We start from the raw sequence: 13,683 nt of genomic DNA on the forward strand, positions 1-13,683 counted from the left end.
ATTCTTGGCTAACATAAGCATCAGTCAGTGAGTTTGATTAAGTCACTTCTGAACTTGGGAGAAAGAAGAGCAAAGAGCAGATCAGGTGGGCCCTAAGAGATCAGCAGTGAATATTTGATTTTTACTTTTGTCATAGGAAACAAAGGACAGAAGTGAGGGCAGGCCTTATGAAAAATATTTTTAAACTGATGAAAGAATTAATGATCAGTTCCCCTTATTTCTCCTCATGCACAGTCTTTAATGATTAAAGGGACCAGTCCATATTCAGAGAACTATTTAACCAGAATCATTTAGCAGCATTAGAATTCTTAGATTTTACTTAAGCTCAATCAAATAAAAATACCTTCAGTGGAGCGGAAAGCAGCTTTTTCTTTGAGTCTTGAAGACCTGAAGAATAACCCACCCTCTTAAAGCTTTCATTGTCTTCTTCTTTTGCTTATCCAAAATAAGCTTTTACTTAACATTTGCATTGTCACATCTTCTTATTTCAGTGTCATGAATACTTCATTTTGTTTTGAATGACTTAAATTTTTTTTTAGCTAGGAGAAGTCCTATCTGATTGTACTTAGATCTAAGATCACAGTTCTTCCTAAATGATATTATAACAAAAGTGTTAACATATGTAGTGCTTTCTTTTTATATTGCGACCCTTATAGAAGAAAGGATGATGTCCCAACTATTTGTTGAATTACATTTACAACCTTTAATGTATTCTAAAGCTATTTAAGTATATTAGTGGATAGGGGAAATAAGATTGGGAAAGGAGGGTGATAGCTCTACATTGTAGTTGTCCCCACCTGATAATTTGTCCATTGGTTTGCCATATAGAATACCAGTATTTTTTTCTGAAGATATCTTTTATTTGATACTTGCATCATTCATTGTTCTGGAAGTCTTGACTACTGCCCCCTCTCCTTTTAGTGAGAGTGAGCTTCACTCTGAAGAGAGTGAAGAGCTGTAAATCAGGTGGTCACTGCTCTTGGAAGAGGAAGAAATAAGACTAAATTCCACTTCACTCTGGAAATGTGTCAAATAATTTTTAAGCCATTTTTCGTAGGAAGAGAACTTCCCCCTTCTTTAATACTATAGTTTGAAATATTCTCATAGTGTTCTTTTATACCTTATGTATATACCTTTGTGTCCCTTCTAGCAGAGCTTACGTGCTGCTTACCTCAGAAGAGGTTTTGAAGATACACATCCACTTCTATATATCAGTCCATTCAGTCTGATATAATCACAGATATACAAAGACATATATTTAAAATGGTAGTGGGAGGCAAGTCTTAGGAATTTTTTGGGGGGACGGGGTGAGGGAGGTAATTGGTGGGGATGGAGAAAGTAGCTTATATTAGTTGGGTAAGAGTGGGTTATGGGCAAGCCTGATGAAAAAGTATCACTAGGAATGAGCGAAGCCCTCACAGAAAACACACAGTTGACAGAGGCAGAGGGCTGTAGTCAAAAGCAAGGTGGACCCCTGAATCTATGGACAGAGTAAGGAAAAACAACAAATTTTTGAAGTTCAGGAAGAGCATCATTGAAGCTAATTAAACATAACTTATGTAAAGATACCTTCTTAAATGTCAAAAAACTAGGAATGATACCTCTCTTGTCCCTTATAATAGTAAATGAACTATGAATTGGATATTGTAAAACATCCTAAAACCTATGGAATGAAGTTGAAAATTGAAAGGTGTTGTTTCATCTTGCAGTACAAAAAAAAAGATAAAGAGAGGTGAAGAGAATAATTTGTCAGTGTTTGTTTAGCACTGTTCAGAGGTTGTCATGTTAAAAGATTTTTATTGATTGTTTGAAAGGTTTTGAACTATTGATTCTGCAAGAGATGCTGTGATGGAGAAGATCTAGATCTATTCTTCAGACAAAAATATCTCTAGAGCAAAGGTTCTTTATTGTTTTGTGTACCCCTTTTGCAGTCTGGTGAAGGTTATGGACCCTTTCTTAGCATAATATTTTAAATGAAATACATAGGAATAAAATAGAAACCAATTATATTAAAATACAATTAGTTATCAAAATATATATTTTAAAAAAACCTGAGGTCACAGACTACAGTTAAAAACCTCTGTTGTAGAGGGACAAGAGACCATTTAGAACAATAGCTTGACAGAAATTTCTAATTCCAGTTGATTAAATTATCTGGTTACTTTCCAATTATCTCTTCTGGAATTTGGTTTCTTAAGTGTGAATCTACCTACTTGTAAGGATGTATTTTTAGTGACATGTAGAGATGATTGGTTCCAATTCTTAAGTCAGGTGTATTTTCATTTCACATTAGTAAATTGGTACTCTGATTTATGAATTAATCTCTTAAGAGTTATATTAGTGTCAGTCAGTCAGTTTCGACAACCCACTCACTTTTAATTGAACTGATAAATTCTTGAGGCTACGAGTTTAAGGCCCTCTGATGCTGGAAGGAGGTGAAGCCACCAAAGTACATCCAGATACAGAATGCCATATCATCACATCATAGCAGTGCATTACTTATAGGTTGGTAAGACTCTTAGAGTGTGAAGGTATCTTGTGAACTGAGATTTCATAGAGTAGGTGGGAAAAATTATGGATCTAGCCTATCTATAACATTGTGTGTGTGTGTGTGTGTGTGTGAGAGAGAGAGAGAGAGAGAGAGAGAGAGAGAGAGAGAGAGAGAGAGAGAGAGAGAGAGAGAGAGAGAGAGAGCGAGAGAGAGGGAGAGGAGTGGATTTGGAGTCAAACAACCTAGATTCAGGTTCTATATCTCCTACCTACCACCTGTCTGTTCTTGGGCAAATGACTTAACCTTTTCCAGCCTCACTTTGCTCATCTGTAAAAATGAAAAAATAGTTATTTTTCTATATTGCAAGGTTATTATGGAGATCAAATGTGATAATGTAGACATAATGTACTTTAAAATTTAACCAGCATGTAAGTGCAAGCTGTCATTACTATTACTATTTTAGGGTGAAGAGGGAGAGTCTCTGTCTAAGGAAAAGCTGCACTGGGTAGTGAGAAAGCAGTAGCATTTTATTGATTCTCATAGTGTGAGATTAAGGATATATCATCATAATATTGATAATAGTGTAAAGTATTTTTTTTATAAACTTAATAAAATGTTATGAATTTTATCCTGCTTTGAGGCAATGTGGTTCACTGGAAAAAACTCTGGATTAGGAGTCAAGAGTATTTATATCTGTGTGACCTTGAATAAGTCATTTTTGATCTCTATGTACCAGTTTCTACCTTGTAAAATAAAAAGGGTGGACTAGATAACTTCTAAGGTTCTTTTTAAATCTGTGATCCTATGATCCAGTTTTTGAGTAAAAAATACAAATCTTAAAGCATATGCTTAAAAATTTGTAGTGAAAGTGTCTTAGTGAAAGTTAATTTCTTACTCAAATTTTTATTGATCACCTACTCTCTGTGAGGGTAAAGACTTAAAGTAATTTTGAATTCCTTCCTTAAGTGGTCATGGTCTTTGATTTTGTCAGTAAGGGGACTCTATGAGCACAGTTACAACCAATCAGTATAAATAGTAGCTAAGTCTTAGGGAGTTATATGTGGTCATTGAAGAATAAAAACAAATAGTACAGTCTTATTAGAATTTTTTTTGTCACAATTCAAAAAAGTAGCAGAGGGAAAATAATATATGTCCAGAAAATTTGAGGAAAAAAGAGAAGCTCTCTGGAAGTGTTATTTTAGGAATACTTATAGTGGAGTTTATAGAATTAGAAATAACTTATATTTAAAACAGGTCCCACATTTATTATTTTTTTCAGTTAACCAAACAGGCCTACTTTCTTTCCTGCTCTTTACCCCCCCGATCAAAAAAAAAAAAGAAAAAACAAATCTTTCGAAATGTACATGCGTGGTCAAGCAAAACAAATTCTTATATTGGCCTTGTTCCAAAAATAAATTTCAATCTGTATTCTAATTCTATCACCTTTTTGTCCAGGGAGAGGTAGCATTTTTCATCTTGAATTCTTTGATGGTGTGTAGATTATCGCATTGTACAGAGTTCTGAAGTCTTTCATAGTTGTTTGTCTTTATTGTGTTGTTATGTAAATTATTCTGGTTCTGTTCACTTACCCTCATCAGTTCACAAACAACTTCACAGGTTTCTCTGAAATTGTCCCCTTCACCACTTCTTTTTTATTGTTGTTCTTAGATATTTTTTTCCAATTACATGTAAGTTTTTTTTAATATTTGTGTTAAAATTTTGAGTTCCAAATTCTTTCTCTCCTTCCCACTCCCCTCCTTGAGAATTTGATATAGGTTATATGCATAGTCGTGCAGAACGTTTTACCATATTCCCTTCATTTCTTATGGAGTGCTATAAATTCATTAAATGTATATGCCATAATTTACTCAGTCATTCCCCATTAGGACAGCCCTTTGCCACTACAAAAAGAGCTACTATAAATATTTTTGTTCGCGTAGGCCCTTTTCCTCTTTCTTTGATCTCTGTGATATGAGCCTAGCAATGGTATTACCGGGCCAAAGGATTTGCACAGTTTAGTAACTTTTTAAACTTTGTTCCAAATTGCTTTTCAGAATGTCTAGATCTGTTCACAACTCCAACATTGCTTTGATATTCCAATTTTCTTTCTTATTTTCCTTTTTTTGTCAACTTTGCCGCTCAGATGGGTATGAGGTAGAAAGAACTTTAGAATTGTTTTGATTTATGTTTTTTTCATTATTAGTGATTTAGACCATTTTTCCGTGTGACTTTTGATAGTTTGGATTTCTTTCTCTGAAACTGACTTTTCATATCCTTGGATCATTTATCATTTGGAGAGTGGATCTTATTCTTATAAATTTGAATCAGTTCCTTATAGTCTTAAAAAGGAGTAGGTGTCACATTTATGGTGAGTATTTTCCCCAGTGGGAAACTATTTTCTTAAGAACATGAACATCTTGGGGCAGGTAGGTGGCACGGTGGATAGAGCACCAGCCCTGAAGTCAGGAGGACCTGAGTTCAAATCCCGCCTCAGACCAAACACTTGACACTTACTAGCTGTGTGATCCTGGGCAAGTCACTTAACCCCAATTGCCTAAAAAAAAAAAAAAGAATATGAACATCTTTACGGAAACTAGATGTGACATAGGATCCTGTTTTCTCTCTGTTCTTCCAGTGAAGAGTATTTATTTGCCCAAATTTCATTGCTCTCTTAATTCTTTGATATAAATTTGATTCTGACCTGGAGGTCTGGGTTAAATCAGTCTAGGGTAGATTTGGGAGCTTTTAGTTTGTTCTTGGGAAGGGTGGTATTGTACCCTGCTGGGCACCATGAGCTTGAAACACGGGGCTTTTTTGCTGTTCCTCACACATGAGATTGTGTCTTTTGACTCTTGTCTTTTCACTAGCTTTCCATTGTGCCTGGAAGTCTTTCCCTCCACACCTCTGTCCTCAAGATGCGCTTAAATCCCACTTTCTGAGGGAGGCCTTTTCCAGGCTTTCCTGCCACCTCCACAGCATCTTTGCTCTGAGAGTACTTTCCATTGACACAGTGTATGTTATATGTATATAGTTGTTTGAATGTTTTCTCACCTATTAAAATGGGAAATCCTTGAAGGCCTACACCATTTTTTTTACCCTTATTTGTAACTTGTACATTTGTGTGTGCATATGTCATATTTTTGTTTTCAATTCATGTATATTTTAACATCTTGTATGATTTTTCATGCTGCCTTTTATGTTTGTGTCAGTCTGTATGTATTTGATTATAAGCTTTCTGATGGCAAATTTTAGGCCTGTATGGTACTATGTACAGATAACATCAAAAAAAATTTTTTTATTAAATGTTTGGCTGCAAAATTGTTTGTAGGCATTGAAAATTTTATTTTCTCGATGGGTGGGGAGTTGTTTGAAGCAAAAACTACAAGTTATTTGAGGAGTAAATTGTTTGCTTGTCCATGGTCTTAAAAGTCAACTTAAGACCCAGGTTACAGATATATATTAAGTATTACTGTCTCCTCTATCAGCCATGAAATGATGGTTTTCACGATTTTCTTCTGGACCTAGTAAAACCTGCCTGTTTTGACTATGCTCATTGAAAACCACCATATATTTAAATTTGACAGGTAAGTGTGAGAGACTGGCATACAATGCTTCTGAGATTTTAAAACAGATATATTTGCATCACTGATTCTTGCTATGAGCATTAAAATATTTGGAAGATCATGTAGGAGGCTTTTTTTCTTCTTTTGTGAAGGCTTTCTTGTTATGTTCCCTTTAACAAAAAGTTACTGTGGATTTATTTTGATTATACTTAGATATGAACATGTTATCTCTCCTTATAAAATGTAAGGCCCTGTAGGGCAGAGACTGTTTGATTTTTATCTTGATAACCCCTTCATGGAACTCAGTGCCCACCATAGGGTTAGTTTTTAATAAATACTTTTTGATTGATCATAATTGTGATAGATTTCAGCCCTCTAAATTTGATGACATATACTTATTTATAATATAGAGCAGAGCAGTACTCCATATTGATTAGGAAAAGAAAATTTTTTTTAAATTTATGATCATAGCTCTTTTTGGGGGTTCATTCTTGATTTAGGATGTTCTCAAATTTTTGTGTGATTGTTGTGTGCAGATGTAGCATTCCCCTTAAGAAGTTTTCAGCTGATGTGATAGAATTCTCAAGATGCCCAAACTCACTGGACACTTGTAGATGTCTCTTATTCTTTTGACTCTTGGAATAATTCAGAACCACTCTGAAATCTTGAGGTGTAGGCAAGGGTTTCCCAATAATATGCTCAATTCACGGAAGGATCAGCATTGCTCTGAAGGTTGTCCAACAGTCCACTGTTTCCACTTTAATTCTTGTGCTGTGAGTAAGAAGAATGTCCCCCCCCCCTTTTATACATTACCGATTACTAGATGTGTCTCTCTATTATGATATCCACATTTTTAGCCAGCCAGTAAGTAAAGGTTGGGTTTCACACATTTTCTGTAATTAGAAAGCTGTCTTTCAGTAGTTGATATAAAAATTTCTGTGATGATGTTGGTTTTCTGAAATAAAACTGATTTTAAAAATCTCTTCTTCCACCCACTAACAGTTGACATTTCTGTGTTGTTAGATGTGTGTCCAGGCTTCCCTTCCTACAGCTGTTGAAGCAGCTGTCTTCATTAAAACTCTCTGAAGGGTAAAGTTATTGTTTTTCTGGTTTTTCTGGTTTGGAAGCTGGATTAACACAAGAACTTCTCATCTGAAGAAGCTGTTAATCCAAGGCTGGAAAATTTTTAAACTCTGCCTCCTCTTCCACTTTCTACCTATAGTCGTCACTACTTCAGTATTTTAATTAGCCTTTCCTGTTGTGGAAGGTTTTGAGTGAGAACTACATCAAGGAGAAGGAAGCTTGTTTTAATGAGTTAACTTGCTGATAATTTACATCCCTGAAATTGTGAAGTGGAAATTGCTGTTAAAAGTACACTTCTTATGGACTTGTATCAGCTGCTGCTGATAATGCAGAATAACTGAAAGGATCATAACCGGTAAGCTTGTAAGAATACAGTTGCCTTGACATTTCTTTTCTTTTTATGTGATCTTGGATAGTAATCTTCAAGTTGCTTGATCATGCTGTTACTTTACTGAAAGGCAATAGGTTATTGTAACTTAAATAATATACATTTTCCTAATCTCTGCTAAATATTTGACTGTGTATTTTTCTTCTGATCAAGCAAAGTTATAGTAAATTAAAGCTATTGTCTTTATTATCTCAGCTTCTCTTTCTTGTGAAAATTAATTGAACGTTTTTAGAACCTGCACAGCTGAAAAGTGGGGAGCTTTATTCAGAATTGTCTGTGGTAGAAAAAGCAGCAAACAGCTTAAAAAGTGTCCTTAAACGATCTCTAGATCACTTTTTGTGCAGTTGTTGCAAGTTTGCTCAGTCTGTGGCATTATGAAAGCTATTCCTCTCTTTGGAAATTTTGTGAATTTCCTGCAAAGGTGACACAGATTCTGTAAATCCTTAATAATAAGGCAGCTAGACAGTGTAGTGGATAAAGTACCAGGCCTGCAATCAGGAAGACCTGAGTTCAAATTTAGCCTTAGATGCTTACTAGCTGTATGATCCTGGGCAAGTTACTTAACCTCTGTCTGCCTCAGTTTTTTCTTCGGTAAAATGGGGATAATAATAGCACCTACCTCCAGGGGCTGTTGTGAGGATCAAATGTGATAATAATTGTAAAGTGCTTACCATAATGTCTCGTGCATAATAAGCACTAAATAAATCTTAGTTATTATTATCATCATCCTTATTATTATTATTTTGGAATATTCCATTTTTTTGCGTCAGTTGTTAGAGGTCTTTATTATTAGAGTGTTTGATAGATCCTTTCCAAACTTTGATGATTTTGTAGAATGTAGGGGAACTAGTGTTATAGGTGTGACTGACCAAAAAGGATAAAGTAGTTGGTTAAGTGAAATGATTGGAACTCTGGAGGGAGATGACCTTTCTATGTTGAGATTTATTTGAAGAATTCAGAGAGAGGATAAGTAGGATCCTGGGGCTTGAAATTCTACAAGGAAAGTTAACTAAAGGCATTATAGATAATCAACAACTAAACTGTAAGTCACAAATACAAATGATTCCACTGAGGAAGAAACTGTAGCTGCACAGGGAATTCATTGACCAATTAGGAATTTTAAGAAACCACACTCAGATAATGTGGGCAAAGCGAGACCTATAATCATAGGCTCAGACCTGGAACACAGCCAGTCTAGTGATAAATGCTGGGGAGGGGGGGGGCGACAATAGGCTTTTTATACTATCTTATTCCAAAGAGGAATCTCTAAGAAGGGACTGGACTGCAGAGTAGGGTGGATGGAAATGTATGTATGAAGTGGCAGGCCCAACTTCCTAGCTCCTGTTCTATTCTTTTCTTCTGCCAAGGCATTGTGGTAGAGTGAAAAGAGCACTGGATTTGGAGTTGAAGACTCTGGTTTTAATCTCTTTACTAATAACAACTAACTCTGTGATCTTGGGCAAGTCATTTCATGCCTTTAGTCTTAAATTTCCTAACTTGTAAAATGGGAACAATATTAATCTTTTATAGAGATTATTATATATTTGGTGCCTTGTTTGTTTATTTTGATCTCGTTGGGGAATATGCAACCATTTGTGGTATTTCAGACATGTTACATTTCAAATTGTTGTCTACCATGTTTGCACGATCTCACAGTTCTGTTAACAGTGTAGCGATTGCAAGAAAAGACAGCAAGCCTGTTTTCTCAGAGCTCCTCCAATGCTGAGTATTTTAAATAGTTTTTGCCAAGTTAACGAATGTGAGGTAAAACCTTAGATTCATTTTAATTGCATTTCTCTAATTGGAGAAACTAGATGGCACAATGGGTAGAATGTTGTAGTCAGGAAGAGTTGGGTTCAAATCATGCCACTGACACTTGCTAGCTATGTGAGCCTGGGCAGATTCCTTACCCTCAGGTTCCAAAGTGTTGTCAAATAGAGATAAGACCACCTGCCTCATTTGGCTGTCATGAAGGATAGTGAGATGATATATGCAAAGTACTTTGTGAAACTTAATGTGCTATATAAGTACTAGCTGCTCTTATTATTTTTATTATTATTGATTTGGAGAATTTTTTCATGTAGTTGATCATTTGCATTTCCTTAGAAATCTTTATAGTTTTTGACTACTTATCTATTACTGTCTATTATCTTGCTCGTGTATTTGTGTCAATTCCCTCAAAGATACTTAATTCAAAGGATTTTTCCTACTTAACAGCATCTTCTAGCACTATTGATTTTGTTCGTATAACACTTTTAAATATCATGAGGACAAAATTATTTCTAATTACTCTTATCTATATTGTATTTGATTAAGAAGTCTCTATCTAATCATAGATCTGAAAAGTAGCTTGTTCCATTCTTCTCTTAATGCCTGGGCTGTTCTCCCCTGTCCAGTCAATCTTGGGGACCCCTTTTCCCCTTCAAGGCCTAGCTCAAGTTTAGTCACCTTCAAAAAGTCTTTACTGATTCCCTTAGTTGTTAGTGCCACTCTTCCCCACCACCGGTTATTTGTTTTACAGATTTCTTGTATTTGCTTATCTGTGAACTTATTTTTCATTGTGGGATGTTATGATCATGTGTTAATCACATTTGGGAGAGAAATGGAAAAAGTGAACAGTCTTCCATTAGCAGAAGTTGTACCATACTGAGTTGATTCTTTGTCTGTCAAATGAGCATTATTTACATTTGTACTGTAATTCTTTTGTTGTGAGTTTCTTTAGAGAACTATCCCTGACTCTTGCTCTGTTGACAAGTAATTGGGCTGGGAACTAACTAGTTTATTTTAGGTTGTTGATGTTTTCAGTGTGCTGTTGAACAATACGCATGCATTAGATATGAAGAAAGTTATTTAAAATAGTTCAGTGCAGTGTTGCATGTTTGTCTTTGTAAAGTGTCAGAAAGTTCCTCAGGTTGAATATTAATATTGGAAAAGACTGCAAAAGTCATCCAATCAAAATAATTTTTACCTCAAGTGTGAATCTCCACGTATGTTATGACAGTTGACCATCCATCCTTTGCTTAGAATGACTGGGATCTGATCACCTCTTTTGTCAGCATTCTCTTTTGGAATGTTCTAATTATTTGGAAGTTTTTCCCAATATGGAGTAGGCATCCTCTTTAATGTAGTTCACATGCATCAATTTTAGTTCTGCCTTGTGGGGAAGCAGAAGGTTCATCCAGCCTTGGATGATAACCCCTTCATGTATTTGACAACAGTTATCACGTCCTTTCTGTCATGTCCGCATCTCTAGTAATGAACGACATCTCAGTTATACTCTGTTCCTTGGGCAAAGATTATGCTTGTCACTAATTTTTTTCTTCCTCCTCAGTCCTGACCCTATAGTATATGCAAAGTAGATACTAAGATACCTGATGAGTTAGATAAATCAGTTATTGTGGTAATGAAATTGTTTTCACTTAGTAAGTATCTGTTGAATGCCTACTATTTGCCAGGCACTGTGCTAAGGACTGGGGATACAAAGAAAGGCAAAAAACCCCAAAGAAGCAAAACAAAAACCAATTCCAGCACTTGGGGAGCACAAAATCTGATGGGGGAGACAGCAAGCAAACAAATATGAACAAACTCTGTAAAGGATAAATAAGAAATTATTAATAGAGTGAAGGCACTGGAATTAAGAGGAATTGGGAAGGATTTTGTGGAGAAGCTGAGTTTTTAGTTGGGGTTTTGGATGAAGCTAGAGATGTTTAAATTCTGCTTTCTTTTAATGCTTGATGCAGCAGTACTTCTTTTTGATTTTTATTATCCTCAATAAGAAAGTACCATTGTTAATACCTGATTTTAAGCTACATAAGTAAATATGCACAAAGGCAGTGCTTACCTCCTAGTTCTCTTCTCCCAGAGATTTTTTTCTTCCTTTCTATTGGAGGCATCCTGGGCACAGAATCACACAGAAAGAAATAGTTGTGGTTGGGTGACAGTTTATACCACTGGAAGGGAGGGAGTTGTGGGATTTTGGATCTGATGACATGTCAGGGGATTGGAAGAACGTTTTCCTAATATTAGGACCATTTTAAATAGACCTTTGTTTCAGATGTACCTCAATTTATGGGAACTTATATAAAAGTCCAAAATTATATAAAAGACTAAATAGTGATTACTTTAAAGCAGCTATTCACAGGATAATTCCTTTAAGTAGTACGTTCCGTAAGAGGATTAAATATGACTTGATTTGTAAAAATTATATTTACACACAACCTTTTAAGAATACAGCTCTTATATAGAGTGACAGATGTTTTCAGGTGTGACTTCTTAAGCTTTCAACAGCAAAATTTCTGCCAAAGAAATCTTTATTTTCTCATTTCACTTGTTCTTGTATTGTCATTCCTATACACTTACTTAAAAAAAATGAGTCCCAAAATTACATCTAATCCAATTGGCTTATGCCAAGTCTTGATGAATGTTTTTTACATGTGATAACTCTGCCACAGATAGTTCATTGACATTCTGTCACTTGGTTTATTATAGGTATCAGGGTTTGGTATGAAGAGCACTAAATTAAAATGTAAAGATAATCAAACTACAAAGGGATAAGTATATGTAAAAGTGCTTAGTATGGTATTGATGAAGTGGTTTTATTGTTAACGTGTTTGCTTCATCTCTTGGGATCAAATGAGTTATCCTTAAAACCTTAAGAGTTTTATTGAATGGCTACTGATAATCCTAGTCATTCTTCCTTCTGAAGAAGCTAAGAAATATTGTTCCTTTATTTGTTTTAATCTGCAACAAATTAAAAGTTCATCATAATTATCAGAGGCAGCTGATGATGCAGTAGGTAGAGTGCTGAGCTTGGAGTCAAGAAGATCTGAGTTCAAATATGGCCTCAGACATGTAATAGCTGTGTGACTCTAGACAAGTCACTTAACTTCTGCCTCATTTTCCTCAAATGTAAAATGGAGATAATAATAGCACTTATCTTGCAGGGTTATCATGAGAATCAAATGAGTTAGTATTTGTAAAAGTGCTTAACACAGCACACAATAGGTACTATGTAAGAATCTTTATTCCCTTGCCTTCTTATTATCAGAAGCATCATTCTACAGAAACCAAAGATAAATAGGTTGTACAATTCCTTGTATTTATGATTGCAGCACCTAAGATTTTCATGTTTTCTTAGTAGAAAATCAAAATCTGGCAGTTGTCACTTTATATACTTTTTGATTATATGTTTTTCAATGTGTATGTAAGTATGGGGTTTCTCTGAATTCAATAGTAACTTGGTCAGCAGTAATGTTTTTCCTACAAGGTTTCACTTGAGATGTACTTTGCTTCTTTCTTGATTATTGGGCATTTGATTTTGAAACAATAGTGAATATAATTAACCAGATATAGTTGTACATAACATGGGATTGGGTTGGTTTTGTTTTATTTTGTTTGGCCATATCTTTGTTTAATTGCTTAAACATAATCCTCTAAATAAAACTGAGTTATATTCTTTTTTCATATTGCCTGGATGTTCTTTCTGCAGTTTGACCTTCTTTGAATTTTTATTTCTGTGTATCTCAAGACTAGTCTATTCACCAAATATTTCCACCATTTTCTCCAGACATGGTATTCTAAGTTCTTTTCTTGACTAAGTGTATTTTCAGGATGACTTCTCTTGAAAATATCATTGGACAGAATTACCAAATGAATTAAGGCCTCCACCCTCCAGAGAGAAGGAATCTGTTTACAAACCTGCACTATTTGTTACATACCTCATTTAGCTCATTCATCATTTTAATAGAAAAATGAGTCATTTTAGATGATTCTGAAATAATTTGAGGTAAGCTACATAGCTTTAGGCAGAAAATGATTTACTGAGACAATACCAAACTCTTTTTAAGGAAATACCGGTGTGATCAGCAACAGTAATTTATGATTATTTGTCATGTAGTGATTGTATTAGACAGATTCATTTTCATTGACATTTGCTGATTAGATTGCACATTTGAAGGGATCTGTCCAGACCAACTTTAAAGTCCTTAGCAACAAATTGCAAAATTCTATATTTGGGATATGACTCTCAAATGTCTTCTCTCCATTCAAACCATTAACTATAAATGCAGCTTTGGATTAGTTTTTATTATTTTTGTTGAATTTAAAAGAGATAATTAGTATCCTGGCCAGTTTCATTGGAGACTTACATAATTCATCTT

The 13,683-nt window shown here is 34.9% G+C and overlaps 1 protein-coding gene across 1 annotated transcript in view; it reads left to right on the top strand.

Moving 5' to 3' along the window:
- CHCHD3 (coiled-coil-helix-coiled-coil-helix domain containing 3) overlaps nucleotides 1-13,683 on the top strand; it is a 356,984-nt gene that overhangs the window by 139,351 nt on the left and 203,950 nt on the right. The gene's annotated exons all lie outside the window — the stretch shown is intronic.

The sequence above is a fragment of the Phascolarctos cinereus genome, unplaced genomic scaffold (assembly GCF_003287225.1).
Source record: "Phascolarctos cinereus isolate Bilbo 61053 unplaced genomic scaffold, phaCin_HiC Scaffold_1;HRSCAF=81, whole genome shotgun sequence".
Lineage (NCBI taxonomy): Eukaryota > Metazoa > Chordata > Mammalia > Diprotodontia > Phascolarctidae > Phascolarctos > Phascolarctos cinereus.